Raw genomic sequence first — 26,882 nt, forward strand, 5'->3', positions numbered from 1 at the left:
CCCACTGTGCTCCCCATGTTGGGAAATGTCCAGTTTTAAGGATTAATTTGCATATTTGAGGAGAAAGTCTTAATCTAAATCTTAAAGGACATTAAAAGAAGAAGAAAAAGAGAGAGAGAGAACTAGCTCTCCATCAGATGCCACTTGACTAAATTGTTCACCGTGCAGAATTCACAATTACATCTTTCCCCGTGCATGATTCCAATCGCTTTAGTGGCTGTGCAGGGAGCATTTCACTGCGCATATTAATTACAAAGGGAATTCATGGTGCTATTGGGTTGCAGGGTTGCAGCAGCCACGCTTGGTAAGACGGGTCATTTGAGCCGAGGAGTGAAGCTTTGTGAGCCTGCTGTGTTCACCTCAGCTGTAGTCGGAAGGCAACGGGTTGCAGTGATGGGGCGCTGATGTGATTATAGGTTCGATAATAAATGCCAATTTCTCACTGGCTACTGCCGAATTCTCCAAGCAGTTCATATTAAGATTAAACCACAGCTATTAAATTGTGTTTATGACAAATTAGGAACTAGCAGAAGCCAATTATGAAGTTAACGTGTGGCCCATAACCATCATTTGTCCACTTATTTCAAAAACAGTTAGCTACTATTACCACAAAAACTAAAGGCTTAAACAAAAAAATCAGTTATTAGACTAATAGCCAAGCAAAAGTTGTGGCTGGGTATCTTTTCAGAAGTGTTTCAGCTTGCATTTTATAATGTCCAAATGCACCGTGTTTTATACTGAACAGGTGGATTTAGTTAATAATTGGTCAACAGAGCATTGGCCATGCTGGCCTCAAGAGTGAAGAAGAGTCTCCAAATTGCACATATAGGCTAGTTTGTTGAAAATTAAATTCTTAACAGTTAAGAGAAAGAGGAAGGAGGACAAGGACACAGATCTTTGACTTTGAGTGTTTAGTTTTCTTCCGACTGCACTCATTCAGCCATGTTGACATATAGGTGCATTTGAATAGAAACCATTTTTCTTTATTGTATACAGGATGCCACGCTTAGCAGATACAGCACCCGCAAAGAAATCTCATTGTGCTGACAACTCGATAAAAATATTTATTTTGTTCCTCCACAACAAGACAAAGCCAGATGGTGATGATGCAGAAACCTCCCACTGACATACAAATATGTTCAGCAGTTGAGGAATCTGGATGAGTTGTGATATCGTGGTGCATGGACCAGGAATCTAGCACAGAAATGTATTTTTCAGCGCAACTTGCAAAATGTACAGTACAATCTTGAAAACAAGATTTTCCAAACAGTTTGCTGTCTACATACAATTGAAGCTTTTGGAAAACAATTCTGTGTATTTCTTTATTGATTACATACATGTTAGGGAGGAAAACCTTGATGTGCCTTTATAAGTCGACCGCCAGAAAAATGTGGTATTCAGCACGTATGGCTAAATACAAAATGCTAAACCAAAGAAGTTTTACTAGAAGTAATCACAATATACAGCAAAAACTATATTTTTCTGTGATATTTGCATCAAAGCATGCACCTGCAGCAACTCTGTGTCCTTGACATAATTACACTTGTACTGCTTTGGAGGTCATAATTCATCCTCATCGTCCTGAAGTTCCCTGTATGGAAAAAAATAAAATCAACATGCTAATGCCCTTAATACATTTGCTGTGCTGTTGGAGAAGCATGAATTAGGCCCTACTCAGTATGTGAAGTGATATCCAAATTCTGTGATGTGTCCTTTTGAGGCACACCTAACAAGTTTCCACATTCTGATTAGCTCAGCAGAAACTCTGATAGTTTACCTTGATAAATTAGAGGAGGCAAGATTTAATGAACAGAACACAGGGGTCACCTTTGTTTCTTGGGGTGATACAATAAGAAAAAAACAAACAGATTTTTCTTACTGCCACATGCCTCTCCTTAATAATCAGATTTCTCATCCTCCTTGTAATAGAGGGAGCACAGAATCTCATTACCTTCTCTAGCTGAGGGGAGAGAAGCAACACTTCTGCTTTGATTCCTCTGTTAAAAAAAAGGGGAGGGGTGGACAGAGGTGGTGGCAGAGAAAGCATGGGACACGCAAAGTTCTGCTTATTTGCACATACGTCGACATCCCCTTAAAGATATGTAAATGACTCAGGCAAAATCCAAATGCTAAAGCCCAGACCATTAGTTTTCCACTTCATAATCTCCACATGGGGCCGTTAGAGGGATAATGTACCATACAATACATGGTTTACTTTTAATTAATAGGAAAAATGTATTTTGAATTGAATATTAAATCTAGATTAATGTGGAAAATTCCCCACCTCTTTGTAAATGTATGGCTTTGCTTCTTTGTAATAAGGCGACAAGATCATATATATATATATATATATATATATATATATATATATATATATATATATATATATATATATATAAGGATTATTTAAAACAAATACAGTTTTAGGTGGATGATGAAAAAAACAATAATATAAGCCCCAAAATATAAACAATAATTCTAAAAATTGTGCAAATTAGTGATAAATAATTTATTCATATATTGTATGTATTGGAGGAATGGCTTGGAAACCATGTAAAAACTGAGAGGTTAAAAAAATTAGCAATTTTGGAATAATGATACTAAAATAAGTATTTATGCTCATTGGACTGTATGCAAGAGATAATTGTGCATAGATAAATGCTAACATTAGTAACTTATCATGCTTATTATAACATGGTTAGACTATCATTTGTTAACTGGTTAGCATGCTAGTGTTCCACCCCTTTCATTGTGAGCGTACGATGGATGATTAAAAATCTTGGCAGCGCTTTCGATTCCGGACCATTCAGCAGTCAGTTCATAACTAAAATATGTTTGTTTAAAAGGTATGTGACCAAGAATCTCTTTCACACCGTTTGTTATCCAGCCACAAATGTTGACACATCTGAACGTGTGTTTTACGGATTTTTAAATGTGAAGATATCAGATGCATTTTTTTTAAACGTCATGTCCGGCCGCAACTACGGAATGCGTTTTTTTATGTATTCCTGATTGTTTTAGGATTAATGGTCTAAAATTGAGTCTGCTGCTCTGTGACTAAAACTTCTTTTTTGATGTGATATCATTATTTTTATTTTTTTTAAATCCATTTTCTTTGAGATTGCCTGACTTTCTTGGGCTGAAAAGTTTAGTGCTCTATTCACCGTGTGAGTGTATTGTGGTCATGTAATTACAACCTGAATTGTCCACAAAGAAGGTCTGACACTTCAAGAATTTGACATGTTGGTGTGAATGGATCTTCATCTATGCAGATAAAGCATTTAGCTAGAATAACATGAGTGATTTTATTGCTGCGATATCTGCATATTAACTGTGCCATGCTCTTTGTTGATAATTACAAAAGTCTCCAGCAGCCAGGTTTAACTGGAGATCAAAGTATGCATGCTACAGTATCTCATACATAGAATGGTGTTCCAGCTGTTTTATGCCACCTAATGGCAAGATAGATTATGCAATGTAGAGTAGTGGGAAAAAAATCCTTGGGATCTACAAGAAGTCTCTAGATATTTTGATGTGGAAGCATTTGGTATAAAGAAGTTTTAGATAAACTCTATAGAGTTTATTTACAAAGGTTTTAAATGTAATGCAACATATTGCATAATGAAAGTGGATGCTCTCTATTCCGGTGTGTATAGTGGAAACGCATTTTCACCTGCAGGAACTAAAAGACTAAAAGGACTAAAACTTGTTTCAAGGACTAAAATTTGTTTCATAGAAAAGGGATAAAAGCAAAGCTGTGCATTGTTGTGCAAAAAGATGCTATGGATCAGAGAAGGACGCAAAGGACATACCCTGAAAAAAAAAAAAAAAAGAAAAATGTACTGCAAATTATGTGTTGGTGCAAAAAGACAAGAAGCAAAACTATTTAGGACATGTTTGGGTAAGCCTCATTGTACCCACAGCATTTACATGAATGCACATAAGAATTTTGACTAAATCTGCAGTTTCAATAAAAATTTATTAAAACTAAAATATACACATACATATATTAAAGATTATTCTTAAAAGCCAACCCAGGCTTTGCCTGGTTTTACATTGCTTTCACATATTATTGTACAAATTTGTAATCTTTTCTCTAAAGCTCTGAACAAATGCGTAAAATTAAAAGTGGATTGATACATAGAATTTCTATCCTAATCCCCAACTGGGACTATGCCTGCCGTCTTCTGAGACCAACATCTGTTTGATCATCTTTCCATCATCCTCCCATCTGATGGCTCACAGAATGACAAAAAAAAAACGTAGTTCCTCCATCACCCAAAGCGCTGCAGTACTGCATAACCTTCTTTCTGAGCTGCACTCTCCAAATGCCAGACTTTATTGCAAGGTTGAGCCCTGGTTAGCACTTCATATGTGCCCACTTCCTTTGTTATAAACTCATCTTTGCAACATCACAGACTTCCTTGATCAATACACTGTTTGATATATTTTCTTTAAAAAAAAAAAGCTGCAGAGCTGAGGGGTGTTTATTTGTTGCGTTAATACGTCCTCTCTTGGCTTAGTCTCCTGAGCAATCGGTAAAAGCCTGAAAAGATTTTCTTGGTGAGCCACAAATGTTTAAACTATAACACAACAGAAATGAAGACAAAAAAAAAAAAAAAGGTTTTCACGTAGCTCTCATGAATGGGAAGTTGAAACTCTGCCAGATGGGCTACAGCTCTATTACGTGTGTTGAAGGAGAGGTCAGAAGCTCCTTGGCAGAGTTTAGGACAAAAAAGAACAGACTGTTGCTCAGAGTTTCAAGGCCTCTTTAAATTTTGTAAATGAGTTAGGGAACCTGTATTTTTAAGAGGAGTCGAATGGGTGTAGTGCATCCTAAAAGCTTTAAAAGGAATGCATAAAAAAAAAAAATTACTTTCACAAAACATTATAAAATTAGCAAAGTTCTGCAAATTCGGTTTCTTAAAAACATGACATTGATGTGATCTAGACGACATCCTACCCGCGATTTTAACTGCCCAGTTATGAATCATCCAAAGAGACTTGATAGTTGTTGGTACCTATGAGTAAAAGATACGCATTAATTTAAATGTGAAAAAAATTACTGAGTGCACAAAACCATTTGCAGCAGCAAAAGACAAAAAGAAAAAAAAAGGTATTCAAACTAAAAGACATGTCAAACTCAAGGTCTGTGGGTCAGTTTAAAGTAAAAAAAATCTGAGAAATTATTTTTAGTATTATAATCAAGGCCTTAACACAGTATATTTATTTCATCAGTATGCCTCACATGGAAGAAATGGTAGTTAGTTAATATAATGTCTTGGAATAACATGCATGGAAGCATCAGTTTTTTTCACAGTTCTAATTGACACCGCAAACAAATGCATGCCTCTAAGCAAGCATGACAGCAAGTGTAGCACCCAGTCTATTAATTACCTGCATTGAACTACCTACACTGTAAATAACTCCAATCCTCATTGCATCTAGACAAAACAGTTGCTTGTTCTCCATTTTATTTAGTCATTTATTATATTTTCACCTATGACGCCTCTGGGGAGGTGACAAAGCATTTAGCGGTTCTTCCGCAGGAAATGACACATTTGTCCTCAGTTTGCATTAAACACAACAATTAATGCATGTTAATTCTTAATTATGCTAATTTCATTTGAAACAGGTTGTGAGGTTCTAACAGGGTGGTTGGGTGAGAGAAGGGATCCTCTGGCGACATTCATGCTGCCGTTGTTGTCTCTGGTAGTCCTCCTCACACTTTCACATGTCCTCTGGTGTTAGGAAGCCCTAATGAGGATATAAAATCAAAACATGACATACTATGAGCTCCTAAAAATAATTGGGCTGTTTTCTTTAACTGTCAAAAGAAAAAAAAAGACACACGAACTGAAAGATTATTTAACTGCATTTGAGTCAAAATGTAAAAGGGGGAGAAAAAAAACCCACTAAACAGCTTTTACACTGAAAGTTGTGTAATTAGGCTGCTTAGACCATCTTTTAACACTTCTTCATGTTGAAATAAACAATAACCAGCTAAGAACTAAATGTCGTTGTCCTGATAGAATGGAAACATAATATTATACATTGACTTCTGATCTAAATGCTAATGTAATGCTTTGATGGGCAGTAGTATTACAAACAATGTATGTGGGAAAATATGCTTCAAATGAACTTTAAAGGCCATGCCTCATTTTTATAACTCTTCCTTTTAAGTTGTACTTAAGCTTAAACCACATTCCCATGTCCAAACTTAAATAATATGTAAAAAAAAAAAAAAAAAAAAAACAATGAAAAAGATAAGAAACCACCTAAAAATGAAGCCAAGGTTTCCAAAGAGCAATGATTATATTAGGAATAACGATTTTTGATGATCCAAAACAAACTTAGCTATAACAAAGTATCCAGTTGGAAAGGGAATCCATTAAGTGAAGAGTTGGACATTAATCCTGTAAGGGGGAAGAAAGCTCACTGAAAATATCAGGTAGGAGATTCAGCAAACTAGAACACTATGGAGAGATTTAAAAGTAGACTGTGGTGAGGATAGTCTGCTTACAATCCACCACAATAATAACGATCCATTACTCTAAACACAAAAAATCTGGAAACATTCTGGTTAAAGGTAATTTTTGCTCCTCTTCTGACCAGCATTATAAACCTGACTGTTTTTGATGGGTGAGGATAAATATTTCCACCTTATCTGTGTTTACTTCCAGGGAGCACAGCCACATGTCCTGCTTGGACAATCTGTGCAGAAAAAGTGCTCCAAATATCCTTATTCTGTCACCAAAAGGCAGTCGTAGATCTATTTATAATAATTTTGGTGAGAAAGCAATCTATTTTATGTCCTCAGCCTTAGGGACTGACATGCTTCAAGCAGGATAGATGCTAGAGATGCTACATCGACATTCATATAGCATCTTCCTGTCTTACTCCACATGAATCAAAAAAACTCTTTTTGCTTTAAAAATGGAAATTTAAAATTGCTTATCCCCTTTAAAAGCCAAATAAACTTCAGGTTGTGATTAATTTATTTTGATATAAGAGTTAATTGGATGAAAAAATAAATAAAACAACAATAAACTGTCCTTCACTTCTTTGTGTGTAAAATCTCCATGCTTTGAGTTCATGCCTTTGCAAGCCTTGAGCTTCACACTTAATAGCACAATTCCCCTGAGGATCACAACAAGCAATCTATCTGGTGGGTAATGTACTGTACACATGTGCTGTAATGAGATACAATTAAATAAAGCCAAATTGTGTTGACAACTCCTGTGTTTAAATTTAACATCTTTCTTAAAGTGGCTTTAATGCATTCTTTTGCAAACAAAATAAAATGCAATACCAGAAGGCAGAAAAAAGAATGACGAAAAACATCATTTTATGTATTTCATAAAAGTGTGCCGTCCTATTAGCGTAATCTCCCATCCAGAAACCTGCAAATTGTGCACTTTTGGTTTTACAGTTCCACAAAATGACTTTAATTCCCTTTATTCTCCTGTGTTTCGGGGAATTCACTGAGAAAATGAACAAGACGTGGCTCGCACTGTTAAAGACTGTGGCAGTTGGAATATTTCACCTGACACGCAAGTCGCGTGGCACAACCAACCACAACTGGGCCATTAAATATATGTAAATGAAGAGAAACACAAGAGAGCCGGGTAGAACAGCACGCACGAGGGAGAAATGGATCCTGGGTAGTGATTAATTTATTTGATGATGCCCCTAGTGAGGAATTTTAGGTCACAAATGAAGTGACAGGATGACAAATTACCATTTTAAGGAATTTACTGGGAATCATTAATGAACAATTGTCAGGTAGTTTACAGCAAGCAGAGGAGACGGAGTAAATGTACGTTTCCATCTTTATCTAGGATAAACGACTAAAAACTATTTCTTAAGCTCACTTTTTTTTATGTTGTATTATCTTTGGGAATGCAGTGAGCTCTAATTTAACAGCAAATATATTTAGTACAAGAAATGGCTCAATTATATCCCTGTTTGGTGGGAGGTAAAGATATAAATTTGAGGTAGATAACGAGAAGCAGCTTTAAGCTTGTTAATCTGGATCCCCCCCCCTGCTGTGGTGGAACATTACAGTTCCTTATCTGCAGTGACACTCAGAAACACAAGCTTATCAACGCGAAACTTTTGTTCTTTTTCTACACCCGGAGTAAGATGAGCCCAACTTTGAAATCTCTGTCACTACTTCCAAGGAATGCAACCATGAAGCCACCCTGGAGTGAACATGGTTATTCGAGATGTCCCGTTGTCAAATTGATCCTAACAGCTTGAAAAATCATTTTCACTGCAATATACATCAAAAGCTCTAACGATGCTTTGTAATTTTGAGCACTTGTCCAATTAGAAAAAAAAGGATCCTTTAAAGGGATTTTCCTTGTAGGAAGAAATACATAGACCGCTTCTGGCACATCTTAAACTATGTTGCTTTGTCACTGACAACATAAATCAATTCATTAATTAAAATTAAGCTCGTGTAAAAGGCAGTATCATAGTTTATTTAAGTGTTAAAGGAGACAGATGGTATTTTAAGAGTCACTGTCAAGCTTGTCTGTACTGTTCATTTTGGTGCCTTTAAATGGCTTTTAAAAGGCAGCGGTAAAAGAGAGCAGAGATGACAGGAGGAATCTTCGCTGCATGCATTAATTCGACAGATTCCTTGATTTCCCTCCTGGGCCCCTTTGGGAAGACCCAGTGCTTCAGCAACTCGATGGTGCATTACAGTAGGTGTGACAAATATCGTTGCTCTTGGAAGTGCTAGTTGGTTTACAAATGACATGTCACTGGATGTCTGAAAACACTCATAATTGCACTTTCCAAAACAGAAACAATGTCCCAGTTTGCTCCAAAGTGAAATGTCCTCGTTCTTTCCCCTGACAGGAATGATTCTCTGTCTAATATTGTTGAATCTGGTAGGATTACATATAATAAAGTAGAATTTTCTCTTAAAGTGCAATTACATAGACAAATAGCATGGACTTTAACGTAGTGAAGTCAATATATATTTTATAAAAAGGTAGCGTGATTTCTCCTGTTTTACTTTTTTTTGCCAGGGCAGACTTGAATGCATATTCCTCATATTTAACTATCTAGAAACTAATTAAACTAATTTACTTTTCTCATGTTGAAGGGATATTGATTAAGTATTTTCCTTCAGATGTGAAAATTAACAAGCTCTTTAGTTAATCACCAGCCAATTTAAATATTGTGCAAATATTGTGTAAATGTGTTTATTTGGTGAACTGGACGAGCAACAAAACAAAGAAGGAGTAGTCCCTTCTGATGAAAACAGGAACTGCAATCACTCTGACGTTCAAGCTATGTAAAATGTAAAATGCATGGGTCTTTAACAAAGAAATAATGTAGATTCAAAGATTGAACAAATAATTCAGACTACTACATTTGAAGTGGAAATATAAATTGTGTGATTAAGTCAGTCAGTTATTTTAGCATGTTCCTCTAGCAGCATAAGCTCAATTTTTATTACAGCACACAGAAGTTGTTTAGATTATTCTCTTTTCAATCAAACATATTAAACAGAACAGTGCAGCAGCTTGATTTGGTGTTTCTAAAATAGATCTTGGTTATTTTTCTTGTGTGTTTCCTCCGGCTTAATTACATGAATGAATACTTTGCTTAAAAAAAAAAAGGAACAATCTTATTGAACATCACTGCAGCAGTAGCACAACAGCATATTTCAGCTCACTGGTGTGTGCACAGATTGTTTTTACTCTCTCCAAGTACTTCATTGGAGGGACACATGTGAATTGGATGTTGAAATTGAAAAGCCATCTAAAGCGATACTTCTGCAGACCAATGATTGTCTCTTTGGTTAGTGGTGGTAATCTAGTCTCTAAAGCAAGTTAATATTTTGGGTTTATTAATTTCATTAAGACACAACCACCAAATTAGTTTATTGAGGTTTTTGTGTTTGGGGTATATCTTAAGGTCTGCAAGAAAGTTTAGTAATACAAAATGTAGACAAATGGCAGGCAGACAACATGAAGAATTCACATGTTTTTGTATCATTCATCAATAATAAATAGTATTAGGCTATCCCTACATAACCTCTGACCAATCCTCCTTGGTGTCACAACTGAATGGATGAGTGACCAGGATAATCTCCACACTCCACATTGGACACACACTGCATGTACCATGAAAGTGACTATGAGCTTCTTTCCAGATTGTGCCCAATTTCATGGTGCTATGCACACACGACAACAGTTCATCACACTGATTTGTTATATATTTATGTATTTTTCTATATATCAGTAGAATGCTTTACCATGTATGCTAATGCAAGCAATCCAATGTAAAACTGTACTCAGAGTTATTTAAGCAAGCTTTATTCACGACCTTTTTGAGCTGTTCAGCAGTTTGTGTCATACGGTGCTGTCGAGATTCTTTGACGCTCTTTGTAAAATGATGTGAAAAGCCTGAAATTAAATGAGTCAACCCTTAAAAATAATCTAACCGTTGATTTCCATCCATATAGTCATCATTTTTACACACTTATCCAGTTGAGGTCAAGGGTTTAATCGCCAATGGTTATTGGAGAAGAGATAGGGTTCCCTCTGAACAGGTTGCTGAACAACTCTGGATTTATGATCTGCAGTCTCACATGTTATCTTATTTTTGCAAATATGTATGTTTTGTATGATAAACCAAATGTTCAAATGTTCGTTGAAGTAGATATCTGTCGCTTTCAACTTTTTACTTTGTTTCAACAGTTCAGTCTTGTGTTTTCTATTCAACAACCTCATTATTATGACTGGTTTGTTATGATATGTAAACAGTTGTCAGAAGATAATCTTACAATTTTACCATTTATACTGGTTCCCAGTGTTAAGCCCAAAGCAAGTGTCCGATTAAATTATGTTATATTAATAATGTTCTTGCTCTCTTGGTCCCTTTATGTATTTTGTATTTATGCATGTGCATGCCTCTTTAAGTGTATCCTCATGGCTGTCCTCTTCTGTAAACAGGCTCATTAACAACAAATATGTGAGCCATTTAGGGATCATAAAAACATTGGAGTGTCTGAGCATGAGGCATTCAGGGGACATCAGTAAGTTCCTTTTGACAGAAAACCAAGCATCAATCACGCTCAACTCCTCAGCACGAGACAGAAACATCATTTCCAGAAGTAGATCTGCTCCAAGGTTAGATCCAAGAGAAATTTATGGGTAACTTAAAACAAATTCCAGGGGAAAAGCTTACAATTGAAAGAAATGCATAAATCTTTGCAGTTACCAAATGCAAGCTGTATCAAGGAGGGACTTGGCTACCTTTAATTAGACTTTCCTCCTCTCGGACTTCATCACCTCGGTATTGCCTATAGCAAGAATAAGACAGAGATGCAAGGAATAGATAAAAGGACCTAAGGCTACTAACTGCATCCAACTTTGTAAAAGTGATCTGAAGAACCTGTATCTTGATGCCTTGCATAAACTGTCCCTTCTTTAAGCCTTTTCCATTGCCTATTATTTTTTCTTTTCACTGAAACATCTTCCTTGCCACATATCCCCTTTGGAAGGGGTAAATAATTACTGTTTGTAAAAGAAAAAAGGCTGCAAGAAAGTACAATTACACTAGATTTTTAGTAGTTTGTAAAATTAGTTCAACCTCAAGTGCATGACACCATACAGTAGATATTCTACTGTGTTGTTCTTTATTATAAAAAATAATGAATTTTGTAAAAATCCCAAACCCAGAACATGTAAAATACTCAAACTTGAAGTTTTATACTTTCTTTTTCACCATGACTCACAAATGTGGACTGTAATCTTTAAAGAAGTGGCTGACTTTTATTTGAGATGGACAGCAAAATATAAAAATGAAAAGGTACTGACTTTTAGGAGAGTGGTGTGACAAAAAAAAAAAAAAAAATCCCAAAATTGAATCTAAAGAGTAGAGAAGTGCAGCTGAACTTTTTAAACAAACAGTGGTGAACCTGAAACAGTTTTGGAAGATGGTTATGTGGACCAAGCTGAACTTTCCTTGAAGAAAATGTTGACAGCGTTTTTTGCTGCTTCATTGTGGCTGCTTATACAAGATAACTACTTTGCACCCACACGCTGCCATTTCATGTCCATAAACAAGCTATTTTTCCCCCTCCTAAAAATAATGTTCCTTCTTTAACCCAGTGTCTTGAGACGACCGAAGTATAAATTTTAGATAACTGCCAAAACGCTACAAAAAACAATGCAACATTTTCAAATGTAAAATATAGACAACCACGTAATCTAGTGGTACAGAATATCATTGCTAATGGATACTTGGTAAGCATCAGGCACCATTTTATAAATCCCAAAAATTTGATTCAAAGCATTGGTCATTTCAAAGACACATTGGACTGAGAACAGATTGGTTGCATCAGTTCAATATCTAATCCAAGAACAACGTCAGTTATCAAGATCAATGCCAATATTGGATCAGATTTGCTCCATCTCTTCCTATTTGTCAAATGCATCTTTTATTTTTCTTAGCTGGGGCTGCAAATCGAACAAAAAAATGTACAAATCTGAAATGTTGTAAAGAAGATCACTTTTATCATTTTTAAAGGAAAAAAGGTAAGTCGCATTGCTCTTCTCTCTCTCTTTGGATCTTTGCAAAGAGAATAAGTTAAATGCAGCTGATGTGGTGTGGTTGGGTTTGATTAACCTCTGCTTCAAACCGCCGCCCAACGCAGTATCATTGCCTATTGACCTGACGTTGCTAAAGGAGTAGAGCCAGCGCAAAGGTCTGGAGATGTGGGACTAGCAGGGGTAACAGACTTCCAGCCTAATTGTCTGTTCTTTCCAACTTGAAGTTATTGGCAGCTGCCACTGTCTCAAGCATTTCTTTCTGGATGTGGAAAAATGAAGCCCAGCCAGCTAATTGCAATGGCCTTTTCATCATCTCAAATCAAACGCTTTCATACAAGCCAGCGGAGGCAGCATCCTTGCAGACCTTTAGTGGAGTACTACAAGTATAGCTCTAAGCTTAGAGCCGGTCAGGCACATTACCACCATCACCTTCCCAATGTTTTATGCACTCTCTCTCTCTCTCTCTCTCTCTCTCTCTCTCTCTCTCTCTCTCTCTCTCTCTCTCACAAGCTGTGGATATTTGGCACACAACCTCACTGACCTCCCTTTTCTTTCCCCTTTTACCTGAATAAGATAACCCTATTTTACCAGTCATTTAAAGACGGTGGCTGGCAGCCATCCTCAAAGGCGGGTGTAAGTAGGGGTGGGATGGTGGAGTGGTCGGAAAGTTCAGCGCCGGTGGATTGTGAGGGAGGGCAACTGGTCCTCCTGACAAGAGATCAATACTGTCCTCCGAGTGGCTGGAGTCAAGCTGCTGGGTCTGACAGGGGGCCGTGTGGCGTAATTGGATCAGGGGGCCCAGCAAGTTGCCTGCCCGCCCCCCTTCAGCACTGTCACAGCTGTCACATGTCATCCCCCTGTGCCGCTGTCACCCCAGGAGGCTAGCGGGTCTCTCCTACTCCCCTTTTTCCTCGTTGCACCCATGCAAATGTCCACTTAGCAGATGAATGCTGGCAATATTAGACCCATTCTTCATGCTTTTATGCAAAAGCAAAATCTATGTCATTTGAGAATTTCATGGAAATAGAGTCGCCATTTACTCAGAGGTGGGAGAGGGAAACCACCCTTAAAAAGTGAAAATGGGTTTGTTCAGCTTATTAAAAATGGAGAGGAAATAAAGCTTTGGAAAAACAAACATTGAGTGAGTTGGGTATTAGAGGAAATAATAAGAAAAATACTTTATTGACCAAATAATGAAAAATCTCTCCCCGCTATATTACCTCATATACCTCACCAGTAACACTTAATCCAAAACTATTGATTGATGTGTAAGCTCTAGGAAAGTCTGTAAAATGTAGCCTGTATTGTGATGTGTTGGTTGTTTTCCAATAAATACTGTTGTGGGCTTTTCAATGATCTATGGCCCCTCTGATCAGACAGGATGTCCAGTATCTAAATTAACTTTCTTTCAAGATAAGACAACTGATCAGTTTAATTTGTAATTTAAAAATAAACACTAGTAACAAAGCTTCTAATTGTTTACACTAAGAGAAACTAGAGCATATTCCAGCTGAATGTTGTGCAATCTTCAATTCCTGAAGGACAAATGAAAATGTTTTTGTTCACCAAAATTAAATCACTTATTAAATCACTTCCTAAATCTGCTGGGTTTTTGTAAGCATCTGGTAATGGTTGGCATTTCATCAAAACTAGCCCAGAATGCAATCGCAGTAATCACGCATCTTCTGACAGACGCAGATACACTTCCGAGCGCAGACATCACAGAGAGGGCCGGATTAAAGACTGGTTAAACATTAAAAAGGAATCCATGTGTAAATCTAAAGCGCCGATTAGGAGAAGTTGTCTATGATGTTATCCTCCAAGAGACTTTCTGCTCTCCATTTTCACACGCCTAATCAAATTAAAAGCTTAGTAGAGGCATGATTATTGGATTATCACTGACACATGTACAATTCCTTTTAGTTTGGGCAAATAATGGGTAGATTCTGGGACGAGCTATTCAGCAGCTTGATTTTATTGTACTGCACTTTGGAAGTCTATGGAGTCTTGAATAGAGGAGATTAAAATTTTTTAACTTAACATTTTAAAAAAGAAGTTTTGATATATTTTATCAGATTGTGCACAAATTATGGTCCAAATTTAAAAAAAAAAGAAAAAAATCTCCTTTTTTGTACTGGTGTTATTTGCTTTAGACACAGTCCTTGCTTCTCGAAAAGTATGGGCACGTTTCACGGACGGATGTGCAAAAGCTCACACTGTGAGTGCTAATAAAGTAATGCAGCATGCACAAGTGAGCTCACATAGAAACACACACGAGTGAAGCTGAATCACTGTTTTACTGATCTATGACAGCAAAGCCTCCTTCAGGGACTGCACGTTCACCTTGGCGGTCTCAACGGTTCAGTGCCTGTGAGGACGTGGTTAACAAATGGGAGGGAAACTGGCCAACTTCGAGGCGGCTACAGGCTTGTGCTAAGTGATCTGTATTCCCTGTGAATCTGCTGTTCCTTAACCCTGTGAAATTAAGACCACTTCCTGAAACTACCCCCCGACCTCCAACTTAATACAAAATTCAAAAGCCATCATGCATCAGTGTCTTCGTGTAATGTAAAAGGAAAACAGGCCAAGGTAAAGCCAAGAACTGTATTCCCTAAACCTCTTTTACTTAACTGTGCCTTGCAACTGTAGCCATACTGTTTGGACATTTAACACTTAATGTTACAGCTAAATGTGAATAGGTTTTATGTAAAAGAAAAAAGATAAAGCACATCTAATTTTGGAGAAAAATTAGGTTCAGTTTTCAATATTTTTTTTACACCTGTAAATCTAAAGAGTGGCTTTCATTTGAACTCAGCTGCCTTTACTCAGAGATTCCCCCTGTATCCAATTTAATCTACATATTAACACAACTGTTCTGTGAAGGCTTAAGAGATTGATTTCTAGATCATCAGTGAACAAGATAGACCAATGAAGAAACGGAGACGTCACAAATTACACTGTAGACGTTTAGAGCAGGATAGGTTATAAAATAGCATCGCAAGCGTTGAAAATTTCAATCCATCCTTCTAAAAATGCATGTTGCACAATTTCAGACCTAGTTGTCTATGCAAATTGTGATGTCTGTACCAACACTCAAAGAGTTACAAAGATCCACAGCTCAGGCGGAAAAACGTCTCGACAATAGTCTGGCCTTTTAGGAGTAGCAAGAATGATTGCAATACCTGTAGGAAAGTCACAAGGGATGCAGTTTGCAATTTACAATAAACAATGTAATGGACAAAGCTAAAATGTGGAAAAAGTGAGAGAAGAACTGAACGTTTTGGCCAAAATGCAACAGCGTATGCACATTATTCTGAACACCATCTGGGTGGGGAAGCATGGTTATGGTTTAATCGTCCTTAGTAATTGTTCGACATAACTCTGAAAGACTGGCAGTTGAAATTGCAGCACAAGGTGGTTCCACAAAGTTTTGAGTCAAATAGGGTTCAACACAAATTAATGGCAGATTTTTCAGGGGAGGGGGTGAATGCAAAGCAAACATCTTTTTCCTTCCACCTAACTATACACACATTGTGCTGATATATAAAATATTATCCCAATAAAATATTACAATTTGTAGTAGTAAGGTGACAAAGAAAAAGTTAAAGTAGTGCAAATACCTTTGCAAGACTGTATGCTTATCCCAGAGTATGCTAAATGAGATGACTGCTTAATTTTTCCCCTGCTCTTTCTCAATTGTGGAGGATTTTCTGCACTGTAGGATTTTGATGAGGCTACACCTAAGTTTTGTCTTGGTGTTTTGTAGACATAATTTACCAGATACCTCCCGCTGTAAGACAGTTAACAGTATAAAGAACACTGCTCTTAGAGTATCGGAGGAAAGTAAAGATTGGCAGGTGAAAGTGAGGCTTACAGGCTGACCTACACACAAGACCTCTTCATCCGTGACTCATAATCACTACTCTGGGGGAGTCACATGGTCTGCTAAAAGGCAGCCAAAGCCATTATGGGGGTGCTTAAAACTCCACTTAAAGATCACTTTATAGCCTATTACTTTAGCTGTGGTTAGGTATTTACATGACACCTCCAGCAGCTTTTTGGTTTAGTAATACCTTCGCTTGAGGGTACAGGATGTTCATCTGCCGTCTGCTGTGACAAAAGTAGTCAACATCCAAGCAATCGTTATACAGAAGTAAAATGCATCTTCATTTGCTTGATGGGAATGATCTTGGCACTAAATAAAAGGATAAGAAAATGAAAGTGCTAAATATTCAGAGAGCCAAAGGGTGACAAAAAAAACAACGAATTTCATATTTTCTTTGCCAAAAAAGGATATTTCTCATTTTCTGTGTGAACATTTGTTTGGTGGCATGATTTGCCGCTGCTGTTACATTGAGTATTACATGACCATGGTCCGGTCCCCAGCAGAGTAAGCTTGGATCAGTGGAGACAGCTCCTACCCTGGGGTCAGCCATGACCGCGAGACCACACCACTCTGACATGACGCGGAGCTGGGGCGATGGCGTGTAAATAAAGGGAGAGAATTGAGAATCTTGTCATGGCTGCAGCAAGCAGAGAGGATCAAGCAGAGATGGTTGCCTGCGAACCTGACTACGAGGGGATTTGTAGCTCTGTGTGGTGGCTCGGTCGTTGGCTGCGGAAGAGAATGACAGCCTCGACTTTTAGATTCCATGGGGCTTGAGAACTAAGACTATGTCACACAATTCAATTTAGTTAAGCACCGATTCACCACCAAGGCATTTTATAAGGCAATCTGGTCCAATCTAATATCTGTCTCAAATTTCAGTTTTCGTTTTTTTCCCCAATCTAATCTATTCAAGTATAATCAAATTACACTCAAATAATCCAAACACAATCCAAAAATTGCACCGAAGCGATCAGCTTATTGAGGAATGAACTGAAGCAATATATTATTACACATTATTAATAATGTTGCCCAGCTAATCTCTGAAGGATTGAACCAAGAGCACTTTCTATGAGAAAGAGTTAATAACAATAATCAAGCAAGGGGACACAACTAAAGACAGACTCATTGAACCAGAGTTATTTGAATTGGAATGAGTAAAAACAAAGACATAATACACACAAGAATTTTATATAACCTAATAAAATTCTTGTGAACTAATAAATAGCTGAGGAAAAACAAAAATGAAGGTCAACAAAGTGGCCATGGTAGAAATGATGGTACAAAGTTTTGCCTCAGTTTATAATTATATACAAGGAAGATGCATCATAGTTCACTTTAGTCAGCAAAGCTTCTAATTACAACTCTTGTTCCAGAACTTTAAACATATGGCAGATAATCATCCTAAATAAAAGGCTATTATCAGGCATTTTCTGACAATTAAGCCACAGATGGATCAAAGCAATTATTTTACTTCAATATTTCTGTTCCCTGCTCTGTGTGAACTACAGGCATTGTGCAAATGCCTCCTCAACAAAGGATTACAATCAATTAAACATTTATGGAAATGGCATTGCTTCCTGCAACACTGAGCCATTTCCCCTGACATTTTGAACCTATTATATTTTCAGACATTTTTGATGATGTTCCTGGCTTGTGGACACTTTGATAAACACCAACAAGGAAGCAACTGTAGAGAGGTAACCGAGGTTTCCTTTGTTTCTTAACAGTTGTGTTTCTGCCCTGTTGCCAGCTTTCAATTGAAAGTTAGTTAAATTACAGCTCAGAGAAATGTCATTAATAAACAAATTATTGGATAGTAATGAAATAATTCAGATAATAACATATTCAGTTTTGAACTTTGCAAAGCTGTGCTCAGTATAAAAACTTTTTATATAACTGTATTTTTAAAGTGACAGGGAAATTTGAAAAACTTGTACAGCAAAATAAAATTAATTTGTTCTTTTCCTAAAATTTAAAACAAAATATATCTATTTTCTAAAGTAAATCTGTGGTTAGCAGTAGTACTCAGTGGTTCACTATCTTCTATTTTTCAGTTACATCTGTTTTGATGCATGGTATGTTTGCACGTTAAATGTGACATCATTAAGACAGTTAATATGAGAAGAATTTGCTGGTCTTTCTCAAAGTGTTTGCTCAAGGGTAGAACTGTAACAAACATTCCTATATTCTGCATACAGCAAATTCAACTTTTTTACACATTTTTTAAAACTTTTCCTAGCTAATATTAACTCAACTTGGAACCATTGTTCAGGTTCCAAACGTGACCCTGAGTTTTCAACTCTTATTATTTTCTTCGAGACAAAACTTGTCATCTTTCAATGTCTGACAAAAGAATCTACTTAGTCACTTAATCTGTATGCCATTAAATTGACCTTGAGGAATAAAGTTAAAACAATCTTTGATCAGGACATGCATTTTAAACCCCAGGTTTCTAGGATCTCCTGCTTTCACTTCCACAATTTTGCCAAAATTAGAAATGGTCTGTTCAGATGCTGAAAAAAATAGTCCAGAGATAAGCAATTTAAAGACTGGACTACTGCATTTTTTTTTTTTTACCTTTCAGCTGATCCAAAGCCCTGCACAAGAGTTCTGATTAAAATTAAAAGGAGTGATCCTATTTCCTATGTTTGCTATTTTTTACTGGCTCTGTGTTAAGTTTCCTTTTCACATAGAAAACTCCTTATAATCAAGCTCCATCATAGATATTGAATTATTTCATATGTTCCTAAAAGAACATTTTGCTCTCAGACTGCAGGTTTAATGCCCTACTTAAAACCTTTTTTTATATATAAAACGTATAGTCACAGTGGCTCAGGTTATCCTGAGCTATCCTTGTAGCTGCAGTAAGCTTAGACTGGTGGAGGACAAACTGCCCACCTTTCCTCACTATGCTACGTTTTCTACTGCTCTACATTTTCTATAACAGTTACTACCGTTTTTCAGCTTTTAACTTTATTATCCCTCTCATTTTTTTTTTTTTTTATCGAAGCTTGGATTGAATCAAAGTCAATGGCTCAATGCAAGCCACAGTTCACCATCACTACACGAACGTCCAGGAGAAGTGAATGCTACAAGTGAGTGACTGCTGGGTTTCTTTAAAGAGAAAACATCAGTTTGAACAATAAATGCTGCATTGTTTTATAGATAGGATCAATTGGAATGGATGTACCCGACTTGAAATCTGTCTGATTTGATAATAATTATTTAGTTTATTTATTTTGTTTGTAAAGTGGCTTAAGATGATAGTTGTTCTGATTTGGTGCTATATACATAAAGTTAGTAGAACTAATCTGAATATCTGCAAAATATGCATGTGTGATCATCACAGCTTTAAGATGTTGCATGTGTACATGAGGGGTTGGGGGGCGAGGATGGAGAGGAGATTCTGTAATTCCTGCTGCTTTTCTCACAAAAGAAGAGTTTGGATAAACAGCATGGTTCATTCAGTCGTCATCTTTCATCCAACCTCCATATAATGGGAATTTTAACAGTCATAGCAGATTAACCTTCTGTGTGCTTTCCATCTTTGATACATTTACATGCATACTGATCGAAGCCGCGTTTGGGAAATTATTGCTTTTCCATTTTATTCTTACGGACTTGACCTTCCTCCTCCAAATAATCAAAACTCTTATGGTGTATTTAGTCATAGTAATCATATAAATAATGAATACAGTAAGATGATATTACTTTAGGATCATGTGGGAAGACCATGTCTGCTTTTTGACCTGTGACATAAACCTTACATACGGCTGTGCTTTGGAAAATTCAGAAAATATTCCGCTTTCACAGGAAAAAATGGGTTTTTATGTACATTAGACTTAAAACAGCAAAGTGACAAAGTTACAGGGATGGAGACAACATGATTAAAGTGACTGAACTGATACAATATTTAGTATATTAAACACAATTGCAACAATTATTCTAAATAAAATACCCAATATTTTTCTAAATAAGTCAACTCACTTATAGGGTTGCCTTGTTTCTGAAAAAAATTAATAAAACATCCAAACCTCAGCACTACTCTTTGAAAATGTACCCAATTTTTGTGCCTAGATGTATGAAGTGAACAAGTAAATTTGTTATCAGACTTTGAACTATAAATCATAGCTCATACCCTTGAAACATTTACAAATTTAGTCAAAAAAAAGGCACAACTTGTTTTGCTCCTAACATTAAATTACACTAGATGTCTCATTTTTTCAATTAGTTAGAATTGCCTCAAATACTTATATTTGATAAATGCCAGAATGACAAGCAAGATAACCTTTCAGATAATGTTTTATTGCTTTCTTCAATGTCAGAACTTTACTTATGCTAGTACACTGTACTTTGAAACAACTTGAAAAAACCAAAAAGGTCTCATGGCTTTGTAAGTTTCTCAGGCCGATTCTGGGGTTAGCTCTCAGATTAAGTGAAATACAAGAAAACCTGCAGAGTATTAAGGAGTACGACCCCAAATAAACCGTTTTCTGGTGTGAGATAATGTTAAATAAAAAAATTACCTGTTTCCAAACATCTAAAGATGCCATAATTATCTGCTCAAACAATTATTTGTATAAACAACATGACATCATAGGGATGTCTATCCCTCATACCATTCAGGAACGAGGTTCTGTTCGGCAGAGAACAAAAGCAAAATACTTTTTTCAAGATTCTATCTGGGGTGAATTGTCACTCCGAAAGAAGTAAGTCATGTACTAAAAAAGCACTAAAAAATGAGGGAAGTTTAAGAGTGAACATAATTCCAAATGTAAAGTGCGGGAGTGGAAGTGTAAAGATGTGTGAATGTTTTTTTTTGTGAATGGGGGAAGAGTGCCGATATCAAGAAAAGTCAGTTGCATGGAAATGTGGAAGCGACATCGTAAGACAGCCAGGAAATAAAATCTTAGGACAATGAGCATACAACCAAATTCGTTACAAAGTGACTTAAGGACACTGGTCAATGTTTTTTATTCACTGTCAAACCTGATTGTCATATACAAGATGTTTGAGCAGAGCAGACAATTTAACACCAAAATAACAGGGTAATATATGTCACCTTCGGAAGTTGAACAATTGAAAGTTTGGTGAAAATAAATAATTTGGCTATTCCTAACTGCCCTAAAAGATTAACATTTTTATTTTGCATTTATCTCAGACAGTGACAAACATTTTATGCATCTTTCATGCAGTGTATGTGAACATCTGATTTCCACTGTTCCTCTGACAGTCACTAGTGCTCCCTCTTTTTATGACATGTTTTGCCCTCTAAAGCAGAGTTGACAACAATGTTGACTGAGCTGTACTTGTGATATGCTTCTCACTGGGCTGTATTCACTTCACTTTAACCAAATTAGTAATGCTTTCACCAGGTGTATTACCAAATTTGAAACTGTATTATTAGAATATCCATATGCACTGTGAGGCATGTAAAAAGAGATAGCACCCTCCATACCAATATGAAAATCAACATGTCCCCTATTCCACATATAATCAGTCATCCCACTGCAGGAAAAGATATCAGCCGAGCTTTCCATTTACTGATAGTGTCATGCGGTGGCATTAGGAAATCAACCTGAATGTGTTTGGGTAGATAACTGAACATGTTGGGTGTCCACCAGAGATACATGTACACAAAACAGCGCACAGAGAGGGGCAGAGCTAATTGACTAGGTAGCAGTTGGCCAAGGTTGCTGCGGCAGGTCTCGGGAATCGAGTGGACGAGGAGCTTACAGAGAGGCTAGACAGAGAGCAAAAGATTAGTGCTGACGTCTCTGCCACATCAATTACAACCTGCTGCTTGGCTGGGGAGAAATCCCCACGACTGCGTCTTCAAGGCCGCCAAGCACAAACTGGGTGTGTCAGAGGTCATCCAGGGGAGGAAGAACAGGGCCACAGTCGTCCCAGTGGGAGTCTCTCCTGTGGGCTGGTAGCTCAGACTCCCCTGTGGAGGGAGTTGCCAGAGAGTTTCAGAGCAAACATCAGGGCTGTCACTCATAGAAGTCGCATGTTACAGCATGGTGTGTGTGTGCGTGTGTGTGTGCGTGTGTGTGTGTGTGTGTGTGTGTGTGTGTGTGTGTGTGTGCGTGTGCATGTGTGTGTGTGTGAGGGAGGGGGGGTAGCAGTAAGATTGTTTTCTGGGATATTAAATATATAAAATTAAAGTCATATACATTTTAAAATACATTTGTTTAAGACAAATCTTACATGAAGTTATATTCATTTATGTCCTATAGAGGTGGTATATTTATATGGGTGTTTGAGCCAGAATCACTGAACGTTTCTGCTGTAAGGCCACATGGTGGCAAAGTGTTGTCACTTTGCCACCATGGAACCCTATATTGGCTTTATTAAAGAAAATTACTCCAACTTTGTAAAAATTGAAATAGTTTCTGAGTTGGGATTTAAGGGGGGATGAATAAAATTCTCATCCACCTTTGATTGGTTTCGCTCTACTGAAAGTGAAAAAAAAAACTAACTTGTTTACAACCTAAGATTCCCAATAAGAAAATGGTTCACATCTGACCTTTCTAGAATAAGTTTAGAACATTATTTAGTATTCAAGCAACCATTTATGCTATGAACAGACACACCAGTTTTTATCCTATCCAGCCTGTTTTTCATGGATAAACCAGATGAATTTATGAGAGAAAAATTAGAGTGCTTGTTGCTTGTGCATCGCTCGCCAAGGAGTAGAGGTGTCAGCAAACATAATCCTACTCTGTGTGCACAAATTGTTAGCTATGAAAGTGTACTTGTAGGCTCATTTGTATTTGTAGGCTTTAAAGCTGCAGTAGGTAACTTTTATATAAAAAAGGTTTTTTACATATATATTTTTGTAAAATGTGATTATGTCATGAGAGTATATCATAGTGATGATAATCTGTCTTATTTGTGTTAATGACAAAGAAATAATTGACCATAACAGGAAAACTGTCTACAATTATCAGTGACCATGCATTCACTACAAGGTCTGCTGGGGTGGGAGCTGTAGCGTAGCAGAGAGACAGGGACGGGGCATAACATTTATGCAGTTTGTTTAGCAAGTGTACAGTATGTTTATGCTGTAATTATATTCCTTGATTATTGTACAATTCTTTTTTCCCTGCTTCATTTTCTCTTTCAGACTATATAATTGAAGTTGGAAAAAGAAATACTTATCAACTTGAGCATAAGAAGTACTTTGCACAAATGCTATTGACTGTCCAAAATGATACAAGTTATGATGGTTGGGCTGACATTTTATGTTAGCGTTTCCAATTAAAACTAACGGGTCTTTCAGCATCCATATATTTAACTATTCTGCAAAGAATAATGATAAAAATTGATTCTAAGTATGCAGAGGTGGGGAGTACATATATGTAAAGCGATTGCTGTTGCAATTCAAAATATTGACTCAAGGGGACTCAAAAATGTATATCCGATTTCTATTTTATTTATTTTTTTAAATGTAGAGAGTATTGTATCATTTCCCTTTTACAACAATTCATTACTTTGTGTATCTATGTCGCAAATGCCTAATAGGACGTTAGGGATTGTGGTTTTAACATGACAAAATTTAGAACGTGTGAAACAGTGAGTACTTCGGAGAGACAGTCATTGCTGTATAACGCTCATACAAACAATTTCTACAACTGCTGACTCCAATCTATATTCTAGAGTAAGTAACCCAAACACCACATCTTGGTTTGGTGGCCACCAGTCCTGAGCGGCAGGATGCCATCAGACAGCGTTAGGCCAGCTCTTCTTGCTACATGTTGTTGTTGGGCCAGTCAGAACCCCCGCCCCAGTACATCCAGATCTGCATCCCTAGCAGTGGGGAGCTGACACTGGGCATTAGCCAGTGGGACCGCTGATAGTACCAACACCCTCGCCTTGGGCTTGAACCCCTGCTACGAACCTGCAAAATGAGGCATTGAAGCATTAAGACTGTTTCAAAATATCCAGGCACCCAAACTCTCTGGAAAGTGTTATTCTACAAACAGGGTTGATCTAAATTGCACATGTACATCCAGAATGTTTCTTTTAAAGTCACAGTCCATAAAGTTAGCCTCTGCAGGGTGTACCCTGCTTCTCAACTGCTACAATAGGCTCTAAGCCTGCTGTGATCCCGAATGGATAAATGAATGAATGCTCAATTTCCTTCTCTGCAAAACCTCTTTTTTTCAATCATGTCATATTCTAAAAGAGTATCTAATACCTTTGTGTAAATTAAGTATTTCAAGTTGTACACTCACCCAAATTGATGTGATGAGGCATTAGAAAAGATTACCTCTTTTCTTCCTTAAAAAACAAAACAGGACTTCTGAGCCTTACGGAATAGTCATAATCCTATTAACTTTAATTAGATCTATGTGATGCTCACCTTTCTTCTGTGACAACAAATTAATGATAAGTCAAAGAGAATTAAAACTGTGGTAAGTAAAACTCATCTCTTCCCCCTAAGGCTCTCCACTGGGTCCCAGCCTCACCTAAAAGCTCATGAGAATTTAGATCAAACCCCTCCTGTGTGGAGCTGAGCGAGACCAGCCATAAATTGCTAATAGACTAAATGGAACGAGGTAGGAGGCTCCCGCTCAGCAGCAATTACCCCTTAGATGTAGTCATTCATATCCCTGCATGTCTGGTTACATCAGGGCAGCATTATCGTGCTGCTGGCTTTGCTGTGCTGCACCGGGTTGGTTGGAGGACTGACCACAGAAACCAAGATGCAGGGGAGCATTTGAAAACAACAAAGTGTCGTTTGACTGGGTGGCCGTTCAAGAGAATGGTGCCCCTTCCTGCCTTTCATGTAGCTTTGTATAATCAATTATTAATCAAAGTTGCATTTTGAAATCTAAATTCAAAAGACAAGACTTTCACATTAAATGCCTTCCTGTGTGTTATATTTGCTTAGTTGCCTTTTCATGCCTTTGCTCATAATGCTTGATGCGTTTCTTGAATTGAATTGTCTTGTGACACCTTCAGAGGAGTTTGGTGGATCATGAAGGTTTTATCTCCATTAGACAAAAGAAACTGTACTGTTTAATGCATGTAGCATTAAACATGCATTAAACAGTACAAATATATGCTATATTTTCTATCGCATATATTTGTATTTACTTTACAGCTTTTCAACAAATAAGTAATTTCCTCTTGGGGATCAATAAAGTATATTCTATTCGATATGTGCTACAACATATCAGGATATTTTAAAATGAGCTGTTTTGTTTCCAATAAACTTTATTTAGCTGTGCATTATTCTCTGCAACATGCATCCTCACCATGCACTATAAATCAGCTGCATATTTCCACAATGATCTTACCATTTATGCCAATTATCACACCATAGTTAATAAAAAGCTCTCATAAAAATGTATAAATCAACATGATCTACTTCACCTTAGAAGCTGTGATTTTAAAACAGATTTTTAAATCGAGAATTGCCAGAATAATTCTTCTCTGAACCGAATGTACAAGTTTTTTTGTTTAAGGATAAACTTTCACAGCACTGCTTCTAGTGTCAAAAAACTCATCTATGAGAGAATGTAGTTTGGCCACACAACACAAAAAACAGCCACAAGGCAGAGAATAAAAAACTCCACCACAACGGAGTTATTGATTAATCAATACGACCGCAATAAAAAAGGAGCGTGTTAATATCATGCCCACTTTGTCTTCCCACCATTGTGTCCTTACGAAAACAATTCATCTCAAAATAGTTGGTCCTTGTAGCGATTCATGTAAAGATACCTTTCAGCCTTATCTACAGTAAGCAATAAATTTTCACAGTAAATACCATGATTCATTAATTGTTTTCTTAAGCCAACACAAGATGGAGAGATTGCGACAGGAATAACTCTGCAGTTGTTGCGTTGTTCCCTTTTCTGTGGAATAACCCCGAACGGACATTCATGAATAAATATTCTGCCACTTGCAACTCAATTCAACAACTTGATAAAATATTCATCCATTGTTTGGGAATCTCCAACTCCTCTGTCCACCTCTTATTGTTAGACAAATTGAAGTGTGCTCTGGGAGGGAGCCCAGCGGTAAACACAGAGAATCTATTTAGCCATCCCATTCCAGGGCAGGGTGGAGAGCTGGGTCGTTCAAAGGCTGAGGCAACAATGCGAGTGACACCGGGTCATTCGGGCTCCTCACAGTCACCTGGCTGATAGAATTGTTCTGGGGGAAGATAGGAGGAACGTATGAAGCTTTTTTGTCACTGCCATACCTTATGATTGATGGTTCCATGGTCGCAGTGAATCTGGCCTTTTTAAATAATTTATGTCGCCCATCGCTGTGGACAAGAAGCTTATAAAGGGGTTGTTATTTTTTCCATTGACTGGACAGATCAATACTTTAAAGACATGACATAGCCACTAATGAACTACTTAAGTGGCTCTCTGGGGTGCAAACAATTCACTTGA

General features: G+C 37.1%; 1 long non-coding RNA gene across 2 annotated transcripts in view; it reads right to left on the reverse strand.

The window, feature by feature from the left end:
• Positions 1-5,204: 5,204 nt before the first annotated feature.
• The window catches only part of LOC103461678 (uncharacterized), a 47,131-nt gene continuing 25,453 nt past the window's right edge, over positions 5,205-26,882 (reverse strand). For both annotated transcript variants that reach the window (XR_014086060.1, XR_014086061.1), the window contains one exon: positions 5,205-5,757. This is a non-coding gene — a long non-coding RNA (uncharacterized LOC103461678). The remainder of the gene's footprint in view (positions 5,758-26,882) is intronic.

Source organism: Poecilia reticulata, chromosome 2 (assembly GCF_904066995.2).
Source record: "Poecilia reticulata chromosome 2, P_reticulata-male-v2, whole genome shotgun sequence".
Taxonomy (NCBI): Eukaryota; Metazoa; Chordata; class Actinopteri; order Cyprinodontiformes; family Poeciliidae; genus Poecilia; species Poecilia reticulata.